At 36.4% G+C, this 17,087-nt stretch overlaps 1 long non-coding RNA gene across 1 annotated transcript; it reads right to left on the bottom strand.

Moving 5' to 3' along the window:
- Positions 1-10,876: 10,876 nt before the first annotated feature.
- Positions 10,877-12,579, bottom strand: LOC128200910 (uncharacterized). Its single transcript, XR_008252960.1, has 2 exons — positions 12,383-12,579; positions 10,877-11,836 (listed from the first exon to the last, which is right to left on the bottom strand). It is a non-coding gene; the product is annotated as an uncharacterized LOC128200910 (long non-coding RNA).
- Between the last annotated feature and the right edge of the window lie 4,508 nt (positions 12,580-17,087).

A 17,087-nucleotide genomic window follows, 5' to 3' on the forward strand; every position in this document is an offset into this window, starting at 1 on the left:
AAAAGTGGCCATTAAGGCTGCACACGCGACGGAATCTTAAAAATGGAGTAACTTCTCCCGTTTTCCCAACATTTCCCTTCACTGCTCTGCTCCTATTGATCGTAGCGTGATGAAAAGTATACTATAACCTGCCCAGGAGCATGAAGAATAATTGTACCAAGTTTCGTTAAAATCCGTCGAGTAGTTTTTGTTTCTATAACGAACATACTGACAGACAAAAATTTTACTGATTACATTTTTGGCATCAGTTTCGATCACTAATCACCCCCTGATAGTTCTTGTGGAAATATATTTCATGTACAGAATTGACCTCTCTACAGATTTATTATAAGTATAGAAGATTACTGCTCATTCAGAACGCAATTCTAGCAAAGAAAAACGAGCAAGAAACTCAGCTTTGAAGCAACTTTTTTCAAAAAGTTTAACTATATTAACAATGAATTTGTGTGAATACAAACTACTAAGTAGTATCAGATCATACTATTTTTTATTATATAGATATAAAATTTTGATAAACACACTTCAAAATTTGTATTTATCAGGAACTTTTTATCTCAGGTACTTCCCACAATTATTTGTATATGAAAAAAGAAAAAAACTTAGACAATGTAAACGACGTGGGAATCACAAATAATTATACTAAATCTGGTTTGAAAGTTGTTTTTATCTTTAAAACATTATCAACGTATGAAAGTAGTGGTTCCAATAGGTAATTCTTTTTATTGTTAAAAAAAATGCAAAATGGTAACCGACGCCTGTAGCCCTAAATAGTATCATGCATGGTGTGATAACATCCCAGAATACACTGTGACAAAAATGTATTTTGATAATTTACCAGAGGGAGACTTTGTACAAAAGTCGATTGCTTGGGTACCTTTGTCCCATTCGTGTTTCAACCGTGAAGCAGTTGTGTTTGCACGGCTGTGTTTCGGTTTGAAGGGTGGGATATGGCGTGAATTTATTGGGTACAAAGGAATAACACCTGAGTCCTCAGGAATGGCAACGCATAGGGGGTATCATGGGCGTAACAGTATACTCTGTTATGTCCACGGTACTGCTCATGTCTATAGGCGACGGTTACCACTTTCCATCAGGTGGGCCGTCAACTTGTTTGCCATTCTTAGTTGTATAAAAAAAATGAAGGGCCTCGTGAATCACCTATTCACAAGCTTTCTACCTCTTTCATAAACTAATTGTTTCTGAATCACTATGCGGTACGAAGAGGTTTACTTAGAATTACATCCTCGTTTATGGATTTCCCATTATTTTTAACGGACACCAGTAACTTAAGTGGGGTTTAAATTGTAGCTCTTTTGTCGTTTTACTTATTTAACTAAAGAAAACCCACACAAACCTTGACAATAGTATTATTTTTATTGCATCTGTAAATAATTATTGTGGGCCATAGAAAAAATAACTATCTCAGTTGTCTCAAAACCAGTTGTTTCGATTTAAAAACTAAACCGTTAAACCGTTTTTGTTAAGATTTCTATGGAAACAATTTGTAAAAAAATCCTTTCAGATAAAAAAAGAATTTTTCAAATCTGTTTACAATTGACGGAGTTATGAAGTAACAAACGTTAAAAACAAGTACCTATAATATAACTGTATTGAGGATCTTCTACTTTTTGAAGTCAAATATAATATGGAAATACAGATACCAATACCAGAGGGAGACTTTGTACAAAAGCCTATTGCTTGGGTACCTCTGTCCCGTTCGTGTTTCAACCGTGAAGCAGTTGTATTTGCATGGCTGTGTTTCGGTTTGAAGGGTGGGATATCGCGTGAATTTACTGGGTACAGAGGAATAACACCTGAGTCCTCAGGAATGGCAACGTATGGGGGGTATCATGGGCGAAACAGTATACTCTGTTATGTCCATGGTACTGCTCATGTCTATAGGCGACGGTTACCACTTTCCATCAGGTGGGCCGTCAGCTTGTTTGCCATTCTAAGTTGTATAAAAGAAAAATACATTATTGTATTTATTTATGGCTTTTTTTTTATACAATTGAATTCTGTCCTTACTAATATAAGTTTGCTAATAATTTTGTTTGTTTATTCACTCTTAGCTTAATACACGTCCTACATAGAATGTAGAAGCACATAGAACACACATCTCGGTCACGCAGACGAAGTCGCAGGTAAAACTTAGTATAAATATAAACAAAGTATTTAGTAAATTGCTTTTTTTTATACCACTGAGATTGCGAACAAGCATACGGCCCACCTAATGGTAAGTGGTTACCGTAGCCTATGAACACCTGCAATACCAGAGGTATTACGCGCGCGTTGCCGACCCTGAAGAAACCTCTTTTAAAGAACCCCATGCTGTAGTCTCTTGGAAAAACCTCGGCAGGGAGCTCATTCCACAACCTGAGTGTTCGTGGGAGGAAACATCTCTGAAACCGCGCAGTACGCGACTATTTAGGCTGTAGGGTATGAGAATGAACTCCCTGTCGATGGCGAGCCGTACGATGGTAGAAAGTGGCACGTTATGATTGAGTTATTATGGTTCTGAGGTTATGATTTAAAATATATACGTATTGTATTACATTTGTAATCAGTACACGTGAACAATTTTACTACAAGATATTCGCAATGTTTTGAAATGATAACATCATCGTTGATAATCATTCACGTATAATATTGAACACAAAGAAAGTGAATTTCGTGTTGCGTCGATGATTAATTGTTGACAAAAATATTTTTTTTAACAAGGCCGGGGGCAATGTTGCATCCCTATGACCTTGACGTTCTATTTGGACGAATTTCGTCTTCTTACCACATGGGAATGGCTAATATAGAATTCTGGAGGGGGAGGGGATTGTTAGTAATCCGGACAGCCAGTCTCATTGCTAATAATATACCCTATCAGGTCGACCACCCTGTGGTCCCCCCTGGAAACTAACGTACTGAATTCCAAGTGTATTCGTCACGATGGGCTAATCATCCCTTACTGGTGCCCCGCCAGCGTAAATCGTTAGCGCAGGCATGGTTATCATTCCATTATAATCCATTAAAAAATGGAATTCTTTCCCAGCCTCCTTTCCTTCCTTCCAGCAGTAAAACTTCATTCTTCAAACTCCATTTCAAGAAAATTCTATCCACCCGTGCAAAGCTGGGCCAGATCATTAGTAACCTATATTTTACATATGGATACCTTAATGTTTCTTAAGGTTACACAATAAAAATTGCATTATTGATAACTTCTTATAATGCGTAATAAAATTTTGTGGTAGCCAATTCTGATAAGGGTTTATCTATTGATCATAGATTCTATGTCAAATTGTACCTGCGGTGGCGTTCAATAATGAGCTTTAATTGTATGGCGTTAAGAGTGTAATCAGTTATTTATAGTTCTAAAGAAAATTTTCAGTCAAGGATAGCTGATTAATTATTGGTAATATTTTTGCGACTATTTGTCTAGAAAGTCCGGTTGCTTTGTTAATGACGATGATTGAATGTGGAAATGGTATTTCAAAATTATTTAATGAACAGAAAGAGACTTTATACAAAAGTCGATTGCTTGGATACCTCTGTCGCATTCGTGTTTCAACCGTGAAGCAGTTGTGTTTGCATGACTGTGTTTCGGTTTGAAGGGTGGGATATGGCGTGAATTTACACGGTATAGAGGAATAACATCTGAGTCCTCAGGAATGGCAACGCATGGGGGGTATCATGGAAGAAACAGTATACTCTGTTATGTCATGTTATTGTGTGTATGCTCATGTCTATAGGCGACGGTTACCACTTTCCATCAAGTGGGCTGTCAGCTTGTTTGCCATTTTAAGTTGTATAAAAAAAAAAAGAAAATTAATTTTGAGATAAATTTTGATTTCATTGAGATTTTATTATAACTTTCAACCGACTTCAAAAAGGTGGTACTCGATTCGGTTGTATTTTTTTTTTGTTTATTACCTCATAATCCCGTGAGTTCTAAATTAATTTGGAAAATTCTGTTGTTTTATATGAAAGGATATACTTACAGATTGGTGTCAAAGAAATTTTATCAAAATCGATTCAGTTGTTTAGTTTTTAGATCAAATAACTAGTTTTTGGCACAATTGAAATCATTTTTTTTTTGTGGGACACTATTTTTAATAATTACAAACCAAAACATTCTTATTCCTATCTAGATAGATACTTTATCTTGATCATGGTAACAAAAGTATTTTTATCACGGGTCGTTCGATTTTTTTTTTTACAAGTTTATTATCATACAATCAGTAAATATTAGTATATGCGTGTGTTTCCTTATCAATTATCGCTAGTAAGTCGTCATTCTGTCTTCTAAATCTGGCTCTGTGATTTACCTATTGTTTTACGATCACTAAGTAAATCGATTTGAAATTCGTAAGTAGAAAATTCCGGATGATGCTCAGTTGGAGAAGTAGAAGGATTATCGTCCCCATTGCTAATAATCTTAAAACTAATATTAAATGGTCAAATCGTGGTAAATTCAATGGTCGCGTACTGCGCGCGCGCGGTTTCAGAGACGTTTCCTGCCACGAACACTCAGGTTGTGGAATGAGCTCCCTGCCGAGGTTTTCCCAAGAGACTACAGCATGGGGTTCTTCAAAAGGGGGGTAAAGAGGTTTCTTCAGGGTCGGCAACGCGCGCGTAATACCTCTGGTATTGCAGATGTTCATAGGCTACGGTAACCACTCACCATCAGGTGGGCCGTATGCTTGTTTGCCACCTCAGTGGTATAAAAAAAATACATCAACAGTATATTTTAACTTTGTTGAATCGTTCAATTGTTTTGACATAGATTACTTCAATTTGTATAATATTTTATAAAAAAAAAAATATATTATAAATTAATAATTTGGAATACATTATCTATTTTTATCTATGAAATCTATTGACACACTTTAAATATCAATTTAAAAAAAAAATATTGCGTAGCGTAAAAAATTATGTAGTGATTTCACAATGTCACTTTTTGTTTTGACTTCTATCGTATATTTAGAACTGTAAAGGTAAATTTATGTAAAAAAAAAAGTCCATGCGGCGACATGAAGTCATTACAACAATGGTCAACAACAACTCATCATATTAATGATATTATTTATTTATTTATTTATTTATTATTAACATATTTATTTATATTTATATATGTATTTATATTACAATAATCATCATCATACCAGCCTTTAACTGTCCACTGCTGAACATATACCCCACCCTAGGGGGGTGTTACCAGTAGTTGCCACGCTTGGCAGGCGGATCGGCAACCGCAGTTACGCAGGGGGAAAAGGGATTGTTAGTAATGGAGACTGAGAATCCCATTGCTAGCAATATACCCAACCAGGTCGACCTCTTCGCGGTTCTTCCTGGAAACTATCATGGTTAATTCCTGATGAATTCATCGTGATGGGCTAACTGGCCTGTTTTCATTCTCATCTATCACCATTCACTGGTGCTCCGCCAGCATATCCCGTTAGCGCAGGTGGGGTTACCATACCATTTTCACCCATCAAAACAAAAAACCGCAGTTACGCTTTGGAGATGTTTTAAAAGTGACGCTGCTGCCCATCCCTCGCCCTCCTTTAGTCACCTCTTATGACACCCATGGGAAAGGAAGGGGTGGTTTTTTCTATGCCGGGGTTATAACTATTATTTTATGTTACTTAAGTATACATCAATTGTTATTTTCTTTACTTATCCCAATAATGAAGCACCGCGTTCGTGATTCACTGTTCATTCCAAAGGGCGACTGGTAGAGAATGCTACTAGCTTTAAGTCCGCTATTTGTACCATATTTTCTTTCGGTCAATAAAGTTATTAAAATAAATAAAATACATTTACGATGGGCAAGTTATGCCTGAACGAAGTCATAATAATGCCGATCTCGGATCATTTCCAATCTGTTTTTTTTTTCTTTTATTTATAAAACTTTTTTTCCTCAATCTTTTCCTCCATACCGTAGGTGACGGAAACCACCAATAAATGCATTCCCAAAGAGGACTGACGTCAGGCAGGCGGCTGGTAAAACTATAAGCTAAGTCTTTTTGTAATATGGATAAAAAATATATTATGCCGACCCCAAATAATAATTTGTAGGAATATGATGATGAAGAAGATGCCTCTTACTGGTTACGCTTTAAACTCTATTTAAATAAATAACATTCTTTACGACTCTGGAACGCGCTTTCTAATTCCATTAAGAGACTACCAACTAAACCGTCTTTCAAAAAAAGCGTTCACGCTCACTTTTTATCTTTATCCGAGCAGTAAGTGCTTTATATTATTCCCAAACTTTTTTTGTATAATATATTATATATCATATATGTGTAAGTATATTTGTTATTCATATATATTTATTCGTTTATATATGTAATTTTAGTATGTATGTATATCAATAATTACTAGTACCGCATTTAAATATTTTCTGACATATGGTTGATGGGAAGAATGCATATTAGCATTAAGTCCGCCATGTACACATATTTGTACTAATGAATAAATAAATAAATAAATGCCTCTTACGACACCCACTAGGAAGGAAGAGGTAGCCAATTCTATGCCGGGAAAACAATACATATTATCGATTACATTTTTATTATACAACTTAGAATGACAAACAAGCTGACGGCCCACCTGATGGAAAGTGGTAACCGTCGCCTATAGACATGAGCAGTACCATGGACATAACAGAGTTTACTGTTTCGCCCACGATACTCCCCATGTATAGCCATTCCTGAAGACTCAGGTGTTATGCGTCTGTATCCATACTATCGAAAGATTGTTCAACATTTACATTTATATATTTTTACTTTGTATTTATAATAAGTTTACTATTGTAATCTTATGGAGGAAACAATAAAGAGTATCTATCTATCTATCTATTTACATTAGTTTAGTTGAATATTATCGATTTATTGATAAAAAAAAATATTATGAAACACTAGTTTGCATAAAATTAATCCAATTGGTGATTAAACTAATAGGTTATCAGCCAAATATAATTAGAAATTAGTAAAGCTTACCTATTGTGATATTAACGTATGGATAACAAAGTGCAGAGAAATGGAGACATTAATGACAATACATGAAAAATGCCATGGCGTCACAGTGTATTTTGTGACGCCTGTGGTGTTCTTTTACATTATTCATTAAATTTAGATACGATATAATTTCGTGTTTTTGTTTATACCAAAATCGGACCAATAAATGGAGTTTAACATTTCGTTCGTCATACATCCTATCATAAAAGTCCAAAGGAACAATATTTTAACATTTTTAATATTTCCAAACGGCATGTATTATGTAATATTAACATCAAATTTCTGTTTCCTTTGGCTTCGAAATTTCAGAAAACATTTCATGGTAGACCCTCAGGTTTTAATGGTATGAGCAGCAGCGTCCCTGTTATTACATCACCAAAGCCTAACTGCGATTACCAACCCGCCTGTTAAGCGTAACAACTTTTGTCAAAACTCCCCTTTATGTGAGAACTCTATGTTCAACAGTGGACAGCTAACAACTGATATGTTTTTTTTGTATACAATCGAGAAGGGATCTATTCCATTGGTTTTACATTTAAAATCCACGTGTGTAAAGTCGCGGGCAGTAGCTAATAATAAAAAAATAGATGCATAGAACTTGTAGTGTTATATTTTATCTATATCGTATTTGGGAATCGAGTTATGAACAAAATTAACTGACTACATTTAAGTATAGATAAATTAAACGTATACAAAAATAACTTAGCCCTAAAGTCTTAGTCATAATCCTGCACGTGCTGTCAAGGACATAACTTCACTTATAATAGAAAGCTTGAATGCAAGAGAAGCGCAAAATTAGCAGACAATCCCCGAAAAGTTTAAAAATAAAAAAATAAAAACAAAAACCAAAACTTACAAATAAAAATCGATGACTGGCTGGCAACAAAACACAAAATTAAAAGGAAAAACAACTTTTTCGACACTGGCCGTATTTATTTTGCATTAAAAAACAATAACACGGTAAAATTCGAAAATGGAATCACAAAGAACTGTGCGGTCCATGCGAAAAGACAGTCGACGACTGAATGAAGTGTGGCCATTTTGGCACAAAGCAATGTTATCGCTACTTGCTATTAGACGGCTATATCTAACTTGTTTTGCCAATCAATTATCAACTTTAAACATAAAGTGATAAGAGCTAACATTATTTCGATGCATAATTTTACAACTTTATTATAGTAAACCGAACACTATTGAGGTCAGTGACGTCTTTTTTCTTCGGACATGATAACTATGACCAATTCCGCTAAAGTGAGACAACAATATATATTGCGATGGAGTCGAAAAGGACAAACTGTAGACGGTCTACAAAGAAATTAACCAGTTGTGGTCGTTCGGTAATTATTTCCATGGACTGTTAATTAATAATAATAAATTATCCTTCTACAATGTTAAAAATATTTGCATTTTTTTATAGTTTTACTAGTTTTTACCCGCGACTTTGTTCGTGTGATTGGAATATAACAGAATGGTTTCCAGGTAGCAATATATCCTATATCGCTAATAAAGGAATCGGTAGTCCGCATTTCTAACATTCCTTCCCCCCCCCCCTGGTACAAAGGTAGCTATATCCTAATTTAACACATAGATACTATTGGGCAAAACCGCGGTATACAGCTAGTCATCAGTGGGGAGAAAGGGATTGTTAGTAATGGAGACTGAGAATCCCATTGCTAGCAATATACCCAACCAGGACGACCTCCTCGCGGTTCTCCCTGGAAACTATCATGGTTAATTCCTGATTAATTCATCATGATGGGCTAACTGGCCTGTTTTTATTCTCATCTATCACCCTTCACTGGTGCTCCGCCAGCGTATCCCGTTAGCGCAGACGGGGTTACCATACAATTTTCACCCATAAAAAAAAGCTATTCATCAGTAAAAATATTATTGTCTACATATGTTATTATATTATAACTAACGTCATTTATAAGTAATCAAATCATTTAAAGTGATTGATTGATTTTTTATTTTCTTTTTCAGTAATTTACCTTAAAATTCGCGTCATATTGATAATGCGTTGTCTACAAAAACATACTTAAATTAATTAATTATAAACAAAACAAAAATATTTATTTTTTACCAACATCAAAAAGTCAAAAAAAAAATTTCAGTTTGCTTAATTCGTGTTTCAACCGTGAAGCAGTTGTGTTTCCATGGCTGTGTTTCGGTTTGAAGGGTGGGATATGGCAGTGAATTTACTGGATACAGAGGAATAACACCTGAGTCCTCAGGAATGGCAACGCATGGGGGGGTATCATGGGCGAAACAGTATACTCTGTTATGTCCATGGTACTGCTCATGTGTATAGGCGACGGTTACCACTTTCCATCAGGTGGGCCGTCAGCTTGTTTGTTTGTCAGATGTATAAAAAAAAAATTATATTTGCTACCTCATAATTCTGTCAGTTTTAAACCAATGTGGAAAATAATTTTTCTTTTTATCTAAAAGGATACATTTACAGATATTTTTTTTTTATTGGATGAAAATGGAGTGGTAACCTCGCCTGCGTTAATGGGATATGCTGGCAGGGCACCAGTGAAGGGTGATCGATGAGGATGAAAACAGGCCAGTTAGCCCGTCATGATGAATTCATCAGGAATTAATCATGATAGTTTCCAGGGGGAACCGCGAAGAGGTCGACCTGGTTGGATATATTGTTAGCAATGGGATTCTTAGTCTCCATTACTAACAATCCCTTTTTCCCCCTTACATTTACAGATTGGTGTCATGTAAATTTTATCAAAATTTTATTAGTAATTTTTAAATACATATTTTTAAATACACAATCGGTATTTAACGCGACTAAAAAGCTTTTACAGGTAAATAGTACCTGTTAAATTTAACTATTATTTCAGTAATTTAGGTTTTAAATAAAAACAACTGGTTTTATCACAATCAAAGTCAGTTTTTTTTAACACAATCTTTTATGGTTATTTATAACGTAGTAATGCATTATATATTTGAAATAATGAAATATATTTCAGAAATAATCAAATATTTGCACGCTTTGTTTATTTTTGCCGAATTTATTTATTTATTCTTTATTGCACAATAAAATTTTGTACAAGTGGCGAGCTTAATCCCATACGGCATTCTCTACCAGCTAACCATTAGGTAAAAACAGAAAGCGTATAAAGGGCAGATGTGGTGAAAAATATGTGACATAATTATAGGAGAATGTACTCATATATTCATTGCTTCTATTTAAAAATCACCTACGTTTTTTCAAAACGTGGTATCGCGCTCTTAAGTCCAAGGTGAGACTTTACCTGCCTTTGAATATTCTACTGCTTGTATAGCGGATTGTGTTCAGAGGAATTGTTGAAAATAATGCCCACTGTTACCTTTTATCGTCACAAGCTTGATCAAGGGGAATGGGATTGTTAGTAATGGCGTCTAATTGCCCCATTACTAGCAATAAACCCTATCAGGTCGACCTCCACGTGGTTCCCCCTGGAAACCATCGTGGTTAATTCTAGTGCAATTCGTCACGATGGGCTAACTGACCTGCTTTCATCGTCACCTATCATCCCTCACTAGTGCCCCGCCAGCGTATACCATTAGCGCAGGCGGGGGGACCATTTCATTATCACCCATTAAAAAAAAATGGTGAGCTATAGCGGTTTCAGAAGATTTTTTTGGCGCAAACCCTAAAGCTATAGAATGAGCTCGCGTTTCCATAGAGAGTACAATATGGAGTTTTTCAAAAATGGTATACCTAAGGTTTCTTTAAGGTTGGCACCACGCTTGTACTACCCCCAGTGTAGCAGGTCTATAGGCTACAGTGACCGTTTACCATCAAACGGGCTGTATGCTTGTTGACCACATTTGTGGTATGAAAGAAAAATAAAAACAAAATAAAAAAAAGAAAGAAAAGTGTATTTAGTGCTTATTTCTTTTTCTTCTAATTATTAGTGGTATAGTGTTTTTTTTTACAACTTAGAATGGCAAACAAGCTGACGGCCCACCTGATGGAAAGTGGTAACCGTCGTCTATAGACATGAGCAGCACCATGGACATAACAGAGTATACTGTTCCGCCCATGATACCCCCATGCGTTGCCATTCCTGAGGGCAGCAAGTAGGGGCGGTGTAATGTTGATTTTATAGGCAAATAACCATCAGAGTTAGGGGGGAGAGGGAGTATAGTTAGTAATGCGGATTACCGGTCCCATTGCTGGAAACCATCGTGCTGAATTCTAGATGTATTCATCACGATGAACTAACTGACCTGCCTTTTCATTCTCACCTATCATCCCTTACTGGTGTCCCGCCAGCGTATACCAATAGCCCAGACGAAGTTATCATTCCACTATCATCCATTAAAAAAACCATCAGACTCACTAGATAGAGACGTATTTTGTTACAACACAGGAGGCAAACGAGCATGCGGCTCACCTGATGGTAACTGACTACCGCCGTCCATAATCCATCCACAACACCAATGGCATTGCAGGTTTGCTGCCGGCCTTTTTAAAAGGAATATCCCTTTTTCTTTAACGTTATGATGTCGTATATAAATGTTATCTGTGAGCACTTCTGTCTTATTCGTGTTTCTGCCACGACAAAACTGTTCTTGCATGGATGTGTCACGGCAAAAACACGTGTTAATGGACAATGGTAAAAGATGTACACAACTCCACAACCGCTATTCGCCACGAGTTCTTATTCTTTGAAAGATTTATGTAGTTTTAGCTGCTTTAACACCTTTATTCTTCTTGCTGTCCTCTTTTGGTTTTGATGGTGGTGAACTTGATGAATTCGGCTTTTCTGGTGGCATAAGATTAGTCGGCTGTTGATAAACGCGAGCCAGACGCGTAACTGTAACAATGAATTTAGCAAATATGTAGTAAAAGATTTTGTTAAAAAAATCACCTATCAGAGGGAGACTTTGTATAAAAGTCGTTTGCTAGGACGCCTCTGTCCCATTCGTGTTTCTACCGTGAAGTAGTTTTGTTTGCATGGCAGTGTTTCGGTTTGAAGGGTGGGATATGGCGTGAATTTACAAGGTACAGAGCAATAACACCTGAGTCCTCAGGAATGGCAACGCATGGGGGGTATCATGGGCGAAACAATAAACCCTGTTATATCCATGGTACTGCTCATGTCTATAGAGGTGACGGTTACCGCTCTCCATTAGGTGGGCCGTCATTCATTTGCCATTCTAAGTTGTATAAAAAAAACCTTTTAAGATTTACTCGTGCTTGATTCAAAAAAAGTGTGCGAAAAAAATACAATTATTTCGTCAAAAAAAAGTCTACAAAAGAAAGATACAAAAATAAAGAAAGAAATAAAGATAAAAAGAAAGTAAACGAGACAGGGAGAGAGATTTTTTTTATTACCAAATATAAAATTCACTTTACTTACATTTTACATTTTTAAATAAGTTGTTTCTGTTCTCCATATTATTTTATTTATTTTGTTTTTTTTTTTTTTATTTTATTATAATATACAGGTACAGGTAAACGATTACGTGATTATAATTAAGTGACAATAATTACTTCTTGGAAAATGTTCATAAAGGTATTTATACTAAAATTAAATCATATCATAAATAGTATATCATATCACTTAAACTGATATTTACATACATACATACATATCTGTCACGCCTCTCTCCCATTTTGGAACGTCAAACTGATTCAAACAAAGCTTCTTCCAGATTCATATACGGTCGCCGGTTAGGCTTTTAATTTGGCCCTTCTTCAATCGCCTATTTGGTCGATCTGATATTTTCACCAGTAAAGCTAGACTTTGTACAAAAGTCGTTTGCTAGGAGATTTTTAAAGTCGTTGTATAAAAAAAAAATTTCATTTCGAATTACCATCTACTATAATAGCAACAATGTAAACGCCTTAAAAAAATTTCAGAGCAATTTCCGTATTCTGTTATTTTTTTTCTGTTATTAATTCAATATATCAAAATTTAAAAAATGTAGCATTTGAAAAGTATTTTCTAATTTCTGTGCAAATATTCCGTGTCTCGGCAGTCTCGCCATTGAATGGACCAGCCTTTTCTTTCTCGTAGGTGTCGTAAGAGGCGACTAAGGGGACTTAATGATCGAAGGATTGGTAGCAGCGTCCTTCTTAAAACATCAACATAAACGCCTGCTGAGCGTGGCAAATACTGTAAAAATCCCCCCACTGACAAATTGCCGTAAGAAACAGTCTCGTTCTTTGTGACAGTCTATGGAGGATTCTATGTCCAACAGTGGACAGATAACGGTTGATATGAAGCAGTTCTTGTACGTAGCATGAAGATTTTTATGAAATAAATAATATTTATCTATTTCCTGTTGATTATGAAACAGATTTAATAAAAAATGAAATATGATTTAATTGAATTAGAGTAAAATTATTTCCTTATTTATTTTTTTACGCAACATAGAATGGCAAACAAGCTGACGGTCTACCTGATGGAAAGTGGTAACCGTCGCCTATAGACATGTGCAGTACCATGGACATAACAGAGTATACTATTACGCCCATGATACCCCCCATGCGTTGCCATTCCTGAGGACTCAGGTGTTATTCCTCTGTACCCTGTAAATTCACGCCATATCCCACCCTTCAAACCGAAACACAGCTATGCAAACACAACTGCTTCACGGTTAAAACACGGACAGAGGTACCCAAGCAATCGACTTTTGTACAAAGTCTCCCTCTGGTAACTGGTGTTTTATATTCATATTGTTTATTAACATACTATAGAATTTATTATGAATATCTAAGATTGTGCTCCCACACGTATTGTCCGATGTAGTCCGAACTTTGTCCAAGTTGCCAAGTAGCGGACTGCAGTTCCGCACCGCCGTCCAGTTATGAGGCACGACGCACGGACGCGGAATATTGTGGAAAACTTCGCCTTAACTCTACTATGGCCGTGACAATTCTTATTTATGTAAAATCTATTAATATTATAATATGGAAGACAGACTTGATATTTTTCTATCTGAATGTTAAATTTAAACGATACTTAGCCTATATTAAAAACTCTTTCTATATAAAGAGCTATATTTTCGCGGATATACATATACTTTATTATGTCTAAAAAAATCGTACAAAGTCGCAATGGGTTGCTAGTTAATATGTATATACATAATTTTTGATATATATATAATCTCAGAATATACTGCTTCCACACGTATTGTCCGATGCAGTCCGAACTTTGTCCGAGTTGCCAAGTAGCGGAATCGTAATTCCGCTACGCTGTCTAGTAAACTACAACATAATTGGGAACCTCCTTTTTTTAAGTCGGTTAAAAAAAGATTGAGAGATGGTTTCCAAGGGAGATCGTTTGGAGGTCGACCTGATGAATTAATCTTCCACTTACTAACAATTCCCTTTAAACGACGACATCAGAGAACCCATCGACGCGAGATCTACGCGCACTTGACCAATTTTTAAAACGCTTCTCCTTTTAAACTTTTCCGCCGCCCTCGGAATACTTAATTCCGATATTTTAAAATCAACCGAGCAAAGAAAACGTCCCATTTTTCACCCTTTCGTTACGTCTAATACAAATTGTCTGTTAAATTGTGTGTCTACGTGACATTTTAATATTGGGGGAATGACTAAATATTTTTAAAGCGACTGCATATAGCCGAGAGGCGAAGGTTGAGACACGTGTGTGTGTGTGTATGTTTTTTTATACTACTTTGAATGGCAAACAAGCTGACGGTCCACCCTCGGTGGGATATGGCGTGAATTTACTGGGTACAGAGGAATAACACCTGACTACTCAGGAATGGCAACGCATGGGAGGTGTTTGTAATATGTGCTGGTTCTAGTATTTAATTATATTATTATTTATATTATATTAATTGTAAATAAAATTGCCGTCTGTTGACTTGAAGTATATTATGTATTTTTTGTTCTATTTCAATTGTTTTATAAATTTTTCTTTTTTATAAACAAAACTACAAATGTCATCGTATGTAAAAAGGTTAATTTTAAACAGGGGGTATCATGGGCGAAACAGTATACTCTGTTATGTCCACGGTACTGCTCATGTCTATAGGCGACGGTTACCACTTTCCATCAGGTGGGCCGTCAGCTTGTTTTCCATTCTAAGTTGTATAAAAAAACTGCTCAACATAGGCCTCCTCTATAGACTGTCAAGATAGGAAAGAATAAGAAATGGTCCCGTTCCCTAGAACAGACCCATTTGTTATGGCAGTTTACCTTTGGTAGAATTTTACTAGTAGCCACCACGTCTGGCAAATGAATTGGCAACCGTAGTTTGAATTTTGGTGATGTCATGAGGAGCGTTACCACCATCCATCTGTCGACCATTAAGTCAAATTTTAAATAATTCGGGAAATTGTATCAATCGTTAATAAAAAAAATACATATAATAAAATCGTAACTGGTCGCTGTCTGTACATGTCCTACAGCCTCAATGGTCGCGTACTGCGCGGTTTCAGAGATGTTTCCTCCCGCGGACGCTCAGGTTGTGGAATGAGCTGCCTGCCGAGGTTTTCCCAAGAGACTACAGCATGGGGTTCTTCACAAGGGGGGTAAAGAGGTTTCTTCGGGGTCGGCTACGCACGCGTTATACCTCTGGTATTGCAGGTGTTCATAGGCTACGGTAACCACTTACCATCAGGTGGGCCGTATGTTTGTTTGCCACCTCAGTGGTATAAAAAAAAAGATGTATAAGAAAAACTACTATAGGGAGCCTTTATGAACGCAATAGTACCCACAACAATGATTTTTAGAATTTTTGTCTGTTTGTCTGTACGTTTGTGCACGCTAATCTCAGAAACAGTTTAACCTATTTGAATGCAGTTTTCACTAATACGTTGCGGTTTGCTCCACTTAACATTGAGTGTTTAGTTTACTTCAATCGATTCATAAATAAAAAAAAATGGAGGGATAGGGATTGTTAGTAATGGAGACTGAGAATCCCATTGCTAGCAATATACCCAACCAGGTCGACCTCCTCGCGGTTCCCCCTGGAAACTATCATGGTTAATTCCTGATGAATTCATCATGATGGGCTAACTGGCCTGTTTTCATTCTCATCTATCACCCTTCGCTGGTGCTCCGCCAGCGTATCCCGTTAGCGCAGGCGGGGTAACTGTTACCATACCATTTATACCCATAAAAAAAAAAAACATCAATCTAAAGAATCACATATACAATGCTACATAATAACCGATCAGTTAAATTGGCTGAAACATTTTTTTTTATTATAAGTATTGATTTTCGAAAATTCTGTCTGCACGTGCAAAGCCGGATCGGATCGCTAGTCAAATAATTAAATATTATTTTAATAGTTAGACGGATATAAGAAATAAAAACAAAAAAGACTAAGTATGTAAACTAAGAAATAACCAAACTAACTTGAAAAATGACTTAAAATAAAATTCATCAAGCAAGAACAGAGGACTCATTGATAACCCTCAAATCGCTGCCGGTACACCGGACCAATTTATTTTTATTCGCAAAGTTAGCGCAAAGTTCAGAATTTTACATAAAAAATGATCGGTTCCGCCGTCCCCCCTTGTTGCTTGTTCTAATTCAGTTCACGCTTGTCCGTTTGCACTGCAGTGTTATTTTTTTTTTCAATCAACACCTACAATTACCGGTTCGACGCTTCAATACGGAGGGTTCCGTGGTTTTACAAGATTTTTTTTTAATGGATGATTAATGGAGTGGTAACCCCGCCTGCGCTATCGGTATACGCTGGCGGGGCACCAGTGAGGAGTGATAGGTGAATAATGATAAAAGATAGGTCAGTCAGCCTATCGTGATGAATACACATGGAACTCAGCACGATAGTCTCCAGGGGGAACCGCGTGGAGGTCGACCTGACAGGCTATATTGCTAGCAATGGGACTGGTAGCCCGCATTACTAACGATCCCTTCCCCCCAAGGTTTTACAAGATTTTAATTTCACAGCGAGGTGTCGTTTGGAAAAATAATATTAATAAAGACGGTATAATTAATTAGTTTTCTGGTATAATTAAATGTCCGTGTGGTCCCGGCATAGAATGAGCCATCCCTTGCTTTTCTATGGGTGTCGTAAGAGGCGACTAAAAGAACTTAATGGTAGAATGATGAGCAGC

The sequence above is a fragment of the Galleria mellonella genome, unplaced genomic scaffold (assembly GCF_026898425.1).
Source record: "Galleria mellonella isolate WM207_F2 unplaced genomic scaffold, CSIRO_AGI_GalMel_v1 utg312, whole genome shotgun sequence".
NCBI classification, from domain to species: Eukaryota; Metazoa; Arthropoda; class Insecta; order Lepidoptera; family Pyralidae; genus Galleria; species Galleria mellonella.